The sequence below is a fragment of the Zeus faber genome, assembly GCF_960531495.2.
Source record: "Zeus faber genome assembly, chromosome: 18".
NCBI lineage: Eukaryota > Metazoa > Chordata > Actinopteri > Zeiformes > Zeidae > Zeus > Zeus faber.
This window is the reverse complement of record NC_137210.1, coordinates 19,610,672-19,626,340: the sequence shown is the minus strand read 5'-3', so window position 1 is coordinate 19,626,340 and position 15,669 is coordinate 19,610,672.

Sequence of the window (15,669 nt, the reverse complement as noted above, 5' to 3'; positions counted from 1 at the left end):
TATTATCAAGATCACTCACTCCAGATAGATAGATAGATAGATAGACAGACAGACAGACAGACAGACAGACAGACGGACAGACGGACAGACGGACAGACGGACAGACAGACAGACAGATAGACAGATAGAGAGATAGAGAGATAGAGAGATAGATAGATAGATAGATAGATAGATAGATAGATAGATAGATAGATAGATAGATAGATAGATAGATAGATAGATAGATAGATAGATAGATAGATAGATAGATAGATAGAGAGATAACTTAGATAACGTTTGCTAAAAATCCCAAATCCCAGTTTAATGCCTGGTCAGGACAGAGAGGTTGTGGTGCACGTTTCAGTAAAAACCCGTCTTGCCAGACAGGAATCTTTCCATCCATCCATCCCGGTGATTGAAGCTGGTGACAAGCAGCAGTAATAATAAACTGGTTTATTCTTGTCTTGTCCGTCAATTCATAATAACACCTTTAGTTATTCAGATTTGCCCAAAGGCATTAAAATAGTGTAGCACTACATGACACATGTAACACCACCACCACCACCACCACATCTTCGGTCTATTCACAACTTTCCATTTGCCAATGGATTTAAATGTGTCATCTCAGTGTGAGGGAGCTTTACATGAGAGGTATCAGCCGCAGCAGAAGTCAAGTCATGAAAATTCATTCAAAAATGTAAAGTCACTTGCTTAAGTTGATAGTATTATGACCAAGCTAATTTAAAGATGTTTTTAAACGAAATGACCATGTTTTGACCATCGCCATGTGATAATCTTTTGAGTGAATGGGTGAACACTCCCGCTGTCTTGGGAGGTTGTTAGGTCAGTCATAGGAGGACATGTGGACTTGTGAAATGTCCTAATGCTGTGTGTTTACTGAGTGCAGGACATACACCGATCAGCCACAACATTAAAACCACCACCAATAACCACTAATATTGTGTAGCTCCCCTTCCTGCCACCAAACAACTGTGACCCGTGGAGGCATGGACTCCACAAGACCTCTGAAGGTGTCCTGTGGTGTCTGGCACATAGACGTTAGCAGCAGATCCTTTAAGTCCTGGAAGTTGTGAGGTGTGGCCCCCATGGATCAGGCTTGTTGTTCCAGCACATCGCACAGATGCTCCATCGGATCGGACCCTAACCCCGCCCATCCACATGATGTAGAAGAAAACGTGATTCATCAGACCAGGCCACCTTCTTCCATTGCTCCATGGTCCAGTTCTGGCGCTCATGTGTCCATTGTAGGTACTTTTAGTGGTGGACAGGGGTCAGCATGGACACTCTGACCGGTTTGCAGTTACACAGCCCCATACACAGCAAGCTGTGATGCACTGTGTGTTCTGACACCTTTCTATCATAGCACCATTAACTTTTTCACCAATTTGTGCTACAGTAGCTCTTCTGTGGGATCGGACCAAACGGACTAGACTTCGCTCCCTATGTGCATCAATGAGCCCGTGGGCACCCATGACCCTGTCACCGGTTTACCGGTTGTTCTTCCCTGGACCACTTTTGGTAGATACTAACCACTGCACACCGGGAACACCCCACAAGACCTTCCATTTTGGAGAGGCTCTGACCCAGTCGTCTAGCATCACAATTTGGTCCTTGTTAAAGTCACTCAGATCCTTACGCTTGCCCATTTTTCCTGTTTCCAACACATCAACTTCAAGAACTGACTGTTCACTTGCTGCCTAATACATCCCACCCCTTAACAGGTGCCATTGTAATGAGATGAGCAATGTTATTCACTTTACATGACACTGGTTTTTAATATTGTGGCTGATTGGTGTGTGTGTGTGTGTGTGTGTGTGTGTGTGTGTGTGTGTGTGTGTGTGTGTGTGTGTCTGTGTGTGTGTGTGTGTGTGTGTGTGTGTGTGTGTGTGTGTAAATGTGTTTGCACGTGGGCCTGTGTAGTGCAGTGTTCCACTCCCCACCCGCTCCGGCTGAAAAACATGCCTTTAAAACACACACACACACACACACACACACACAGACAGACCGAGGCCTCACTGAAAATAACACCCCGTCAACAACATCTTCATTGGACTTCATTTACCATCAACAGCCACATTTTACCTTCCCCATAATTACATCCCAAACAGCCTCCGTTCACTTCCATCAACATCTGGACTCCATTTCCCCAAAGGCATCTTAGTGTGAAAATCATATTCTTGGTCGACAAGTCAAGTGTGGAAACGAATTTACACGTTAAAATGTGATTTCATTTTTGGAGATATTGTGGCCCGAATAAAGAACAGAATATAATCTTTATTTCCTTTGATAGAGCATGAGGGAATGTGTATTGTTTTTTGTGAAGCTCAATATGATTCGGTTGTGTAAATGTAATTGGGAATTGTAATAATAATAATTTATTTTTAAAATTAAATATTGTCTTTCATGTTTTCATTGTCATTGAGACGTATAAAAATAATTGAACCGGTCCTCAAGCAAGGCCTCATGATGCTCCTTCTCAGTCAACTTTTTTCAAACCAATTTGGTTGTTCGAGAAATCCAAATAAAGCTCTACAGTGGACGTTATAATATACATAATATAATTTGTCATCACACTTGATATTATACATCGGATAAAGTTGTTAAGACAACTGAAGTCCAGGTTGAAGCCAAGAGGCTGGGAAGATGTTTTGATTTTTTTTCCCGGTGGCTAAGAGACAGGAAAAAAACCCAGCAAATACAGGAAATAGAGATACAGTCTGATAGACAGACACAGAGGGAAAGAGACAGACAGACGGACGGACGGACAGAGAGGCCGTCGTACAGACGGCGAAATTAGGGCTTCTGCTGACCAGAAAGCACTGTGACTCAGACAAAGTCAACATCTCTGCTGACATCACTGACCATCAGCGCCATCGTTTTAACTCTCGCCGCTTTGATGCCCGAACAACCTTCACTTGTCTGAAGCCACAAGGGCTTTACAAACTGCCAGCGAGGGACAGGGGCAGCAGTGTAACACTGTAAAAAAGAGCACGCCGCGCCAACTTTGAGCAGGAATCTGAATCTATTAGTTTCCAGTTTTATAGAAGTGAAAAAAAGTCAGCCATTTCTCAGAGACAAGATTTCTGAGTTTTGGAGAAATAATAACAGTGTGACCTAAATCGTCTTAAAAAGCAAATATCCCCAAATGGAAACACAGATCCTGAGCGGCGATGGAGATATTTATTTTTTTGCAGTGAGGTGGCGCTCTGAATGAGAGTATTGTAGGGTGAGATGAGAGAGGTGGAGAAGTGAGCGCTGAGCCTGCACGGCCCCACTCACAGAGTTAATTAACGCCTGTAAAAACGTTAACCTTCAATGATGGTACCAAACAAATCCATGATGGTAGGACATGTATGAGGGAGGACTACAAGGAGAGGCGAAAATTGAGATGGGTGAGTGGGTGGATGGGTGGATGGATGGTGGATGATGGATGGAAAGATGGATGGAAAGATGGATAGATGGATCGATGGATGGATCGATGTATGGATGGACACTGGATGATGGATGGATGGATAGATGGATAGATGGGTAGATGTATGGAGAGATGGATGGACAGTAGATGATGGATAGATAGATAGATAGATAGATAGATAGATAGATAGATAGATAGATAGATAGATAGATAGATAGATAGATAGATAGATAGATAGATAGATAGATAGATAGATAGATGGATTGATGAATGAATGGATGGATGGATGGATGATTAGTTGTTAGGCCAGTCACGATCACGACATTTTAGCTACATTTAAATGCGATGAACAATTGCATGGTGCTTTTGTTCACTTGAAGCCACAGAAACAGGAGATATGGAAGGGCTTCCCCTCTGCTCAAGTCGCCACATCTTTCCACGCCGGCGTCTGGAAGGGATCAAAACTCACTGGTGACGGATGAAACAAAACCGCCCTTCCCCCAAACGCCGTTTAGTTTAATTTGAAGCGCCCTGATTTTAGGCATGGAAATAAGGGGGCCGACGAGGGAAACGGGCAGGAAACCTTTGTTTTGTCCTGACCTGGCCGAGGTAGGCGGGCGGCGCACAACAAAATAAAAGCGGCGGATAAACACGATGAAACAACGCAACAATAAAAGCGGGAGCAGGCCTCCGGGTTTGTATATTTCTTAGGTAACGTTTGAGGCCATAGCACCTTCCGAAAACCAACCACTCGGGCTGTACCGTAAGAATGAAGGAGGGGTCGATGGGTGGGGGGCGGGAGGGGTGGTGGTGGTGGGGGGGTCAGAGGGAGTTGAGGGGAGAACATGTGGTCGTCTCGGGTGAGGGTGGGCGGGTAGCGAGGGGGGGGGGGGGGGGGTATCAGCAGAGGAGGCAGTACTGCGGTGGTCTAAGAAGCAGCGGGGGGTGTCGGGGTTTCGAACCGGCGGCCTCTAATCCCAACACACTGCCTCCGCCAATTACAAGGGCTTCAAACGAGGCCGGCGGGAGGAACAAACACCGAGCGGGACCAGACGAGCGCCGGGGGCGTGTTCAGCGACGTACAGCCAGACTGTAATTACATGTATGGCCAACAGAGATTTAATGACTTTTTCCTCCTCGTACTGATTGACAAGGCAGAAGGAGAGAGGGGGGTGGGATGGATGGAGAGTGATAAAGAAAGAGAGAGCACGAGGTAGAACAACGACGGAGGAAAAGAAAACGAGGAAAACAGAGCGGGATTACCAGCCGCTGGCATTAAAGTAGGCTCATTAACCTTATTAATATTTTCTTTCCAAGTCGATGAATCGATAATGATAAGTATTCATGACGAGGACGACGATGTCGCGTCGTGTCGTTAGAACACATATTTTGGTTTGCTCAATCCCAAATGTGGAGACATAAATCAGGCAAATGAGACTTAAGTAATGGATTTGAAGAATATTTCTACTGAGATAAGCAGTGAAATAAAATCACATTTCAGATTTAATAAAAATTATTGGTCTGTATATTTAAATGAAATGCATTATCAGTGAGTCATACCCAGTAGATATAGTGATTAAACACGCAACAAAATAAATGCCCTCTCGAGTTGGAGAGGATGTCATAAACTATTCTGTTTCAGTAGTGGTGATAAACACGCTGATTATTTATTATTGGATGTCTTCTTTTGAGGCCAAAGATTGGCACGAAGCCAAAAGAGACTAAAATGCCCAGATGTCCCTGATCTCTAACTGATCTTTTTTAAATCCACGTCCCCTTTGGAGGGATACACAAAGGAGTGGTTCCTAATGATGCCGGAAATAGGAATTGTTTTGTTCATACCTTTATTGATCCACAGACATGCTCAACCTTTTTTTTTTTGTCACTTTTTTCTTTAACTCACAAATGGGAAATCTAGGATTACACACGTCCGGCAGCAACGCAACGTTTATGTTGTTCTTGATTTGTGTTGGTTTGAAGATAGCGTGCTGTTCTTGTTTACTCCATGAGCCTCAGTGTCTTACATCATTACAACCACAGTGCCATAATGACAGTGTGTGCTGCGTGCACACACACACACACACACACACACACACACACAAGCAAGTACACACACACACGCGCGTGCGCGCGTGCACACGCACACACACACATGCACCATATCACATCCTTTCAACACGTACCACATTCACACTTCCCGTAAAATTTGGTTTCTCCGAGTTGGGGACGGAGCCCAGAATAATCGTCGGCGCTGCGTCTGGTGGGTCCCCACATGATAAGCATCCTAATATTCTATAATGAGTCCACTTCCGCACGCCGGAGCCTATTTTTCCCATTTAGGTCCCAGGCGGAAAGAACTCCTGTATAGGAACTCCTGCTGTTGACATCCCATTCTATCGGCAAGCGTCCCCTCGTGCACCCCTTCTCCCCCCTCCATCTCCCCCTTCTCCCCCCTCCCTGGTAATGTCCCACAGCCCTTGTTTCCGCCTCTTCCACACCTCTGTAATCTGGTTTTCCTCAGATAGAACCACATCACAGCGCCATTACCATCATGGCTCATTATAAAGACTTAGGTCACTGAAATACATGCCGTTACAATGTACCATGGTTTTGCCATGTTCTGTAGTTACACATAATTGCTTATTTGGATGCTGCGGTGTTTCGCATACAGTAGGTCGGAAAAATGAAAAGTGCGTCCAATGTCACAATGCAGCCAGATATTTACTTGTTTTGAAAAACACTCAAATCTACCGGATTGGAGCTGCTTTTTGGTGAATCTCGTCAATGAAGGTGTTCAAATCAACTTCCTAATAGTTTTAAATCTGCTAGAAATAGTGATTTCCAAGCACCCATTGAATTGGCTCAACCCAGAAAAACACATAGTACTGCTGTCAATATATGGCTTCTACATACATGTAGACACAACCAACACAACAAGGTCAACTACTCCACAATAAAAGCGTGACATCGTTCCTATGCTGTGGCCAAGATCAAACATGAATTTAAAGGGGATTCCCCAGCAGGCTAAAATGCATCCCATAATGTGCCGTGCATTCGTGCTTCCTTTCCTCACAAACATTCACATCACCATCATCATCATCATCATTATCATCGTCACACATTAAGCAGCTATTTCATCAAAAAATGACTTTTTTCGAAAACTTTTTAAAATCTTAAAAAAAAAGGCTGATTCCTGTTATCACTCCAGCAGATCAGTAAACTTAAACATACCAGGGCTGTGTCCTCACACAACACACACACGCACACACACACACACACACACACACACACACACACACACACACACACACACACGCACACAAGCACACTAGCACACACGCACACGCACACACGCACACACACACTCACACACACATATCTTGATCCCAGCAGATGTTTCGTCCACCACTGCCTTCCCAGAATCCCACAAGTGAACGTATTTTCCCGCCGCAGGGTCGGGGAGCAAAACCACCGAAGAAGACCGCTGCACCCCGACATAAAACAAAACACCAGAGGGAAGAAAATGCACAGAAAACCTTTTAAAAAGTAAAGGAAGGGAAAAAAGCAAAGGATTTTCTAATCCATCCTTTATTGAGGTGGCTGGTTTTCAGCAGCGCAACCTTTTTTATGTGTGAGAAGGCTAGCCTGTAATTTGGGTAGCCACGACGACCAGAGGGACTTGTAATAAAACGAGGCTCTATTCTGGGATGCTCTGTAATAATGGATGCCACCATCTTCTCCTCTTGTTAGACATGGAAGGGTGGATGGATGGAGAAATGGAGAGATGGGTGGAGGGACGAATCAAGAAGGGTGGATGGACATGCGGGGACTTCTGTTTCGGGACCCTTGAACAACGTCAGCCACCTGTTTTTTTCCTGACATCATAGATATGTAGATAGATTTCCTTTTTTTAGGTCAGAATGAGAGGAGATCCATAGGGGATGGATGCCTAGATGGCTGGGCGGCAGATGTAGACGCCAGCATCGCAGGGGGAAGGAGGGAAAGGAGTGAGGAGGTAAAGAAAAGATAAGGAGGCTGCATGCCGACCGATGGAAGGTTCCAATTAGAGCCGTCGCAATTATAGCATAACAATGATCATCTTGATTTGAGCCGACCAGCCGCCACTTTGGAAAATCGTTAGATAACACAATCATTTTATTTCCATACATTCATTCAGAAAAGTTAGAAGTGCTGAAATAAATACCGTGAATTCAATTTCCATCAGTTGGGTTAAGGCAAATCAACTGGACCTTTAATGTTCCAATCCTAAACACCAATAAATGGCTCTTCCGCAGCAGGTAGACATGGGTTATTACACTGGTTATACGCTTATATACTTTAATAATAGCAATGCAAAATTGCATGATTGTGAAAGTTTTGAATAGATGGATGGATGGTCGGACAGATGTATGGAGAGACGAAGGCTCACTCGCCTACCCGATCAGCCAGTTAACAAATCAATTAGCCAATCAATCAATCCGTTAATGGGCTATGTCACAAATTCAACCCGAATGACTCTGATTAATGGCGGTCCCCACTCAATAGCCATTATATCCCTCAACACGGTTACAAGTCGCTGCGGTTTAACTTCTGCATTCAGACACCTCTCTATAATCTCCAATCCATGTTAACAGTCACCCATTATGCCAAGGCCATAATTAGGAAATCACATCGGCATTCACATCCTGTCATTAGACGTGTCTATTGCTATTGCATTGTAATTACATTTTAGTAGGTTGCTATTACACCATTTAGAAGCTGTCCGTCTCACCTCAATCTCCTCCTTAATTGGTCATGTTGGTCTGTCCCGCCCTCCTCTTTGACAGAACATTCCAGTGGTCTGATCATTCGAAGCTCATGCAGAGTCTAATACACCACAGGAGAGAGAGAGAGGGAGAGAGAGAGAGAGCGAGAGAGAGAGAGAGAGAAGGAGAGAGGGAGAGGTTGGGCTGAACACAGAGAGAAGTGGGCCAGAGGGGTACAGAAAAAGAGGAGAAAAATGAAAGAGGAAAAAAAACAGTGAAAAACACAGTGTTCTTGTTGCATGACAGAATCCCTCCCAGCCAACCAAGGCTTGTCCTTTAATACCCGGAGGCCTTCATGTGGCTTCTCCACGATTGCACATGGGGTACAGCTGACCACAAGGCTGCCATGCTGCTTATTATACCGCACCGCTCTGCCCGTGTGTGTGTGTGTGTGTGTGTGTGTGTGTGTGTGTGTGTGTGTGTGTGTGCATTTGTGTGTGTGTGTGCACATGTGTGCATGTGTGTGTGTGCGTGTGTGTGTGTGCATGTGTGTGTGTGTGTGTGTGTGTGTGTGTGTGTGTGTGTGTGTGTGTGTGTGTGTGTGTGTGTGTGTGTGTGTGTGTGTGAGTGTTATACCAGTCATGCAGACAAGCAATGACTGACAATGACACATCTTAATTTTCAACAATATTATGATGAATGGGATGAAATGCAGTACGGACAGAGCCGGCACACACGCTTGAAAAAATTCCCACGTATACTGCAGCAGCGACGTGCGAACAAATGCATTCGACAGAGGTTTCGGCGCTGCTGAAAAACGCGATGGGACCTAGCAGGAAATCAAACAGGGGGCCGAAGATGAGAGAACACCATCCTGGCTGGGGTGTCTCACGTTATCCTCCCGCCCGTGCGATGGGAGCTTGTCCGCGGCCGCAGCCTGACAGGGGATATAACAGGATATCATTATATCTCCTGACAGGAGATATAATGATGAAAGAGATATATCTCTTTCATCATTACATTCGAATTTCCTGAACATTTCGCAGAGGGCTGAGACTGTGGGATTGGCCGCTGCCTATAGCCCGAGTGGCACCTTGCGTATAGTGCGGAACAAGAGGAGGAGATGGGAGGAGCCCTACCGTCTCTGTGAGTCGGGACGTCCAATCACAAGGCGAGTGGAAAAATAATGAGCAACATTTACCTTAAATGAGGGAAGGACCCAGCCATGAGAAGCACCCTCAGAGACACCCTTCAACCCTACAGACTTGCATTAATGTTCTGTTTTCTTTCCGTGGCGGGGTGGGAAGGGTCCAGTCCACTCCCTGCAGGCTGGGCCTGTGAGAGCTGGAGGCTTCATCTCGTCAGCGCGGAACCTTCATGTCTTCCACCCTCATTGACCGACAGTGTTGGGGCCACCATTGATGTTATCTGCTCTCCAGGTTCCCTTGTCTTTGCGACGTCCATCAGAAGCCGGAGGGGAGACCGGTCTCTTATCATGCTCGATCATAATGCTCAAGTGTACTTGTGTGAAGTCATCAGTGCTGACAAAAGGCTTGCTCTGATCTCCCTCGACCAGTGATTATCTACCATGCTTCCCAAATCCACAAGGAGCTCCATCAGCCTTTATCAGTGAACGCTGCGTGAGCCGCTGCGGTCGGGCAAGCGCCTCCGCAGCCATGCAGCGAGGACAGAGAGACTGAGATGGAGTTTCTTCATGCAAGCCATGAGGACTGTCAATGCTGACCTCACCAGGGGTCCTCACTGAGTCACTCACATAAGGCCCCACTGCCTTACTGTACTGTATGTAGCATACTGTACTGCATACTGTATCACTGTTCTGGGTTACTGCATACTGTACCAAACACTGTATCACTGTTCTGGGTTACTGCATACTGCGCTGTATTGCTGTTCTGTTCGGTGTTACTGTATTGCTGTGTTGTACTGTTGTATACTCTACTGTACATCTCCATACACACTTTACTCACATGTACTTTACTGCACATATCTGTATGTGATATATGGGATAAGCAAATAGCTTATCCAATATACATAACTCTATTCCCTTTACGTCTATTTTGTACACCAACTCTGTATTGTATCTGTACTGAGTCTTATTTTATTTTAATTTTATTATATTTGTATTATTCTATTCACTAAATGCATTACGTTTTAGGAATCAGTTAGTTTCAGTTAGTTGCTAGGTAGAAATTAGGTTAGCTATTATGTTCGGTTTAGTAACTATTGTGCATAACCTCCGGGTGCGTTGCAAAGACATTTCACTTCATATATGTATGAACGTATGTATATGTATGTGACAAATAAACCTCTTGATCTCTTAAATCTTGACTCACGTTTATTTTGTGGTTCCAAGGAAGGGGCCTAGTGAACAGTGAATGGGCCAACTAGAAACATCCAAGGAGGGGATGCGTATTTACGACGTGTACGGTATAACGTGAGACCCACACTCCAACATCAACAAAACAAAACAAAGTTTTTCACAGGATCAGAGCATTTTTCCGTGTTTACTGTGGGATGTGTAAAAATGCAAACATATCAACCGCACCAGGGCTTCCTTCGGTGCGGTGCAAAGCCACATTTCACTGTGTTGTGAGCCCTGACCCGACCGAGGCTGTCAGCGCGTTTTTGCTGAAGCGTTGGATTCGTTTTTGATTATTATGGAAATGATAGGAAAATGAGGCCCGCGTCGTGGTCCTTGGACTTGTCCGCGTCCCAGGCCGCAGCGATCCTTTGATGTATCAAAGGTCAGAATTAGGGTATGTCCAATGGAACAGGCTTATTGTAACCCTGACCGTGCAATATTCTGCCACCGCATCACCCAGAATGGCTCAGTGGGTGACAGACATTCTCATAACAAGGTAAAAATACACACCAGCCTACCAGGCAAACCCAAAGCTAAGGCCTCACTTCATTATAGCAAAACCATACACACACACACACACACACACACACACACACACACACACACACACACACACATATAGCACAAACATAGCATGAGCTCAGGAGTTTTCCATCGAGCATGCACGCGTTCACACATAAGAAAAGCTCGTACGACCAATAAACACACACACAAATCTGTGGAAAACGCATGATCTTTCCCAGAGGGAGGGATGGGTAGATGAAGGAAGGAAAAGTGGAGAAAGAGGGGATGACATGGAGCTAAACATGTGTTTCCTTTGACTGACCACTATTCTTAGGATTTCCTCGTCATGGCCTCTATGACCGCGCAGACGCTACACACACACGCGCACACACGCACACACGCACACAAGCACACAAGCACACACGGACACGCGCGCACACACACACACACACACACACACACACACACACACACACACACACACACACACACACACACACACACACACTCACACACACACAAAAAGCCAGTCAATATTTGTGTTCACCATTGTTAATTATCTAAATAAAAGAGAAATGTTGAGGAAAATGAGCTGAATTCTGAGGGATGCATATAGAGTACAGATGTCCTCTTAAAATTAATGAATTAATTCATTTAGGCAGGTGATGAAGACTTTTCTTGGGAGAAGGGAAGGCAACACATTTCGTGCAGGTGATGTTGGGGTTTGCATGTTTATAACAGGTGACCTTTAACCAGAGTAGCTGGATTCTCAGTATAGGTCTTTTTAGTTGTTGAACTAAATCCAAAATCCAATGACTTGGATTTTGGAATTTTGCTGCCACCTCCTGTTCAAACCTCACTAGGCAAGATTTCTTTTTCTTTTCTTTTTTTGGTTTTGTTTTTTTACCGGCAGGGCGAGGTTAAATGAGGTTTTACTGCACAGGCAATATGAATGTAATATGTATGTAATGTAATGGAAATATGAACGTAATCTAAAAACATATCTGAAAAACATTTCAGAAATTTCAAAGCTTCCAATGAACCATTGTATCAGAATGTTCTCATCAGACACAAAGCTAAACATGCTGTACACCTAAAGCGAAATAAGGAAGAAATAGATATTATGGCATGTATATAGGCTTAGAAAAAAACTGAAATAAATGAATGATAATACATTTTATATTAATTTTGCAGACACAATTGACATAAATAATTTGGAACATTTAAAACTACACACAAGCTTTACTTGGCAGGTGTCCCTTGTTTGACGATACACCTTAATAAACACAGAGCTGGAATAAGCACTGTGCGTGTGCTTGTGTGTATGCAAATCCAACGATCTGTGTATGTTGTGTGTGTGTGTGTGTGTGTGTGTGTGTGTGTGTGTGTGTGGGTGTGTGTGCGTGGACAGGAAGTGGTAGTGGCTCGCCTGAGGTTCGGTGGCAGGGAGGAATTGTAACTATGCTGTTGCTGTGACGACGGCTGGTCACAATGCAGGCCTCGGGTTTCCTAACACCCTGCGGTTCGAAACCACATCCCACCATCAGCCCATGCCATCATCCCTCCACCCATCCACCTATCCATCCATCTATCATCACCGGGCATCACCCCATCCTCCGAAATCCACTATTTCAGTCTTTTCAAGTCTTTTCCTTTGCATTTTTTGCCCCACATCTGTCCCTGTTTGGTGGTCATTAAAACGAATCTTCATTCCCTGCGTATGGCTCAAAGCATCTCTACAATCTGCTCTCTCTCTCTCATACTAACTTCATACCCAGTGGCATTTATGTAAAACGCTTCCTTGCCCGGCGCTGCTCCACCCTTCTCTTTAAACATTAAACACTGCTGCCATGCGACCGCAGAAACAAAAAGGCCGTGTTACTGTGCTGTTAATGGCCTGAGGCGTACCACATCCCTCTAATTCACATCTGGGCCCACGGCCATCTTTAACCGATGAGAGAAGGATCTGCTAAACAATGACATAATGGCAGAAAGGAAATTAATTAGCGACGGGTGCCTTTGACACAACCGTCTTCAGTGTCATTGCGACTGGGATGGAGCGGAGCGTGAGGACTGAGACTGAGGGAAGCTCTGAGTCAAGGTTCCTTTAACCGTTGCTGCTGTTTCCTCCTCCTGGAAGCACGAAACTTCACTAAACAGATGGTTGTGTGTGCAAAACGTGCCATTCAAGTCCTCATATTCCTCCACAGAGTGTAACGGGTGTGGTAAGGACCCAATCGCAGCACAAAGACAGGCAGGGATATTTGGTAATGTCTTCTATTTGTAGAGCGGTAGCGGGGAATCAGCCCGGAGAGCTGGAGAGTCTGGTGCAAGCATCAAAGACAATCTGGCAATGGGTGACTGGTGAGAGAGGCTTATATAGTGGTTAGATTACAGATCGAGAACAGCTGTGTTGCGCAGGTGAATGGAGTTGGATTAATGAGACAGGTAAGGAGGGGGAGGGTTGGCGGCACCACTGATCTCCGCTCCACTGACGGCTCCCGTTTCTCCAAACAAAACAAATAATAACGGTGTTTTTATTGGATATGTGATTTATTGTAATTGAAAGAAAGAAAGAAACAAACAAACAATCAAACACTGTGCGTAACTGCTCCGTAAGAGGGACACCTTTTCAGTCACAATCTCTATTACAGATCACATTTATTTGCCTCACACCATACCAGATTTGTGTTTCGAACACACATTTTACAGGTGATAACTTGTGCAAAAGTAGATGGGTTTTGGTCCTGAAGCCTGATTCCTCTCTATATAGGATTTCTTTACTGAACACGAGTACAGTAGGAGCCACTTGAAGAGGCCTTTTCCAGTCGGTTGACAGCCGAATTGTAAACAAATTCCAGCCAATTTCCAGCCAACCACCATGCGCTTCCCAGCCGGTTGCTTTTTGTTCACATGTTCTTGGGTTTTTTGTTATGCATGTGTGTAAAAGGATGAATTATGTTGACATTGGAATAACATCAATAACTGCTCCAATATAAGTTCCTATAGCGCACATCAATCATAAATGAATGAACCACGCAATGCATTCTTGGGGGAGTAAATATACCTTGATAGATTGGAAAGGAAAGAAGCATAACATAGGAAGTGGTAAATCATAGGAAGTCAAAAGATAAGGAGTAACATTGTTCATGTCTCGTGCTGTTGCCTTTGCTTATGGAGAAGGTATGTGAAGAAGGAAGACCATATAAGATGAAACATGTAAGACTATTATTTCAAGAGCCCCTTGAAGTGCGACAAAATAATCTGTAGGCTATAGTACTCTTTGCAGGACTCAAGAAGCAAAACACAAGATCAAAAGTTAACAGAATACAACCAAATTAAGAAATTATGATTAATTCATTAAGATTATTATTATTAATAATAATAATAATAATAATAATAATAATAATAATAAATACAGCGGCAGGCAGCAATCAAAAAAGTAGTATTCACGCGGCCCATTTAGTCGTGTTTGGTATGTATTTCAGTTTCTGTGAGTAATTACAATTTCACAGGCTCTAGTTTACCGACGTGTTCCTAGTACATGAACGCATCATTCATTCCCCCATTCGGGGTGGACTCGACTTCACTTGGTCACGGGTGTCTGTGGATTAATGTTTTTTTTTGATGGGTTACAATTCCATGAAACCGGAAAACGGTTGACGTTTTTACTTGATTATTAACAATTTTCAGGATACAATTTTTCAGATTAGTTCCAAGAATATGAACTCAGCATGCACTCGCCGATTGTTGACAGTGAGGAGGACCACAACGTCACATCTAACACAGGGTTATATCGGATTACAATGTCTTAATTTACAAAAAGACCAAAGAGATAGAATATCAATATAACATTCCTGCAGACATCAAACAGGTAAGACTACCGTTTAACTTGGTTGATGTCTGCATAAACACACACACACACACACACACACACACACACACACACACAGGTTTGGCTACTTTCGGACACATTTAGTCGTTTTTTCAGTAATTCCTGCTCGGTATGTGGCTTGATTTGGATGAAACTTGATCCACGAGAAGTCTGTGACGTCCCGGTTCTAACGACACCTCAACCGTGTCTGTAGCTGCAGCGTTTTTTCTGTTCCAGACAGTTTTGGAAAAAATTCAGAGGTTATAATCAACAATTACAATTACGTCCTCATCCCTATGGTCCCCTTTTATAATTGTCCGGATTTAATAAATATAGCTGCAGGCAGCAATACACAGGGTCCAGTTTCATGGTTTTAGGTACGTATTACAGTTTTCCCGGTTCTGTGAAACGCAGCACAAGTTACAAAAAGCGGCCATCTGCTTGTTGGCTGTAAATCATGGTTTGTCTATAGTAGAACTCATCTTGATGCCATGTGGGGCAACGATGGCAGAGTGACATAATGATGCGGTGATGACTTTCTGCGCATTATTTTTAGTTTTCCGTGTCCAAGTTTTCTGATGGGTTATTATTCCATGAAATGCATTATGGACTCCTACAGTTTGTATCTTATGACTTCTTCTAATACCAAAAAGGGTTGACGTCTTTCTGTGATTATTTCAAATTTTACGGCTCCCAGTTTTCTGATGCGTTCCGAGTACTTGACACGCATCATGGACCCCCTACGGTTTGAATG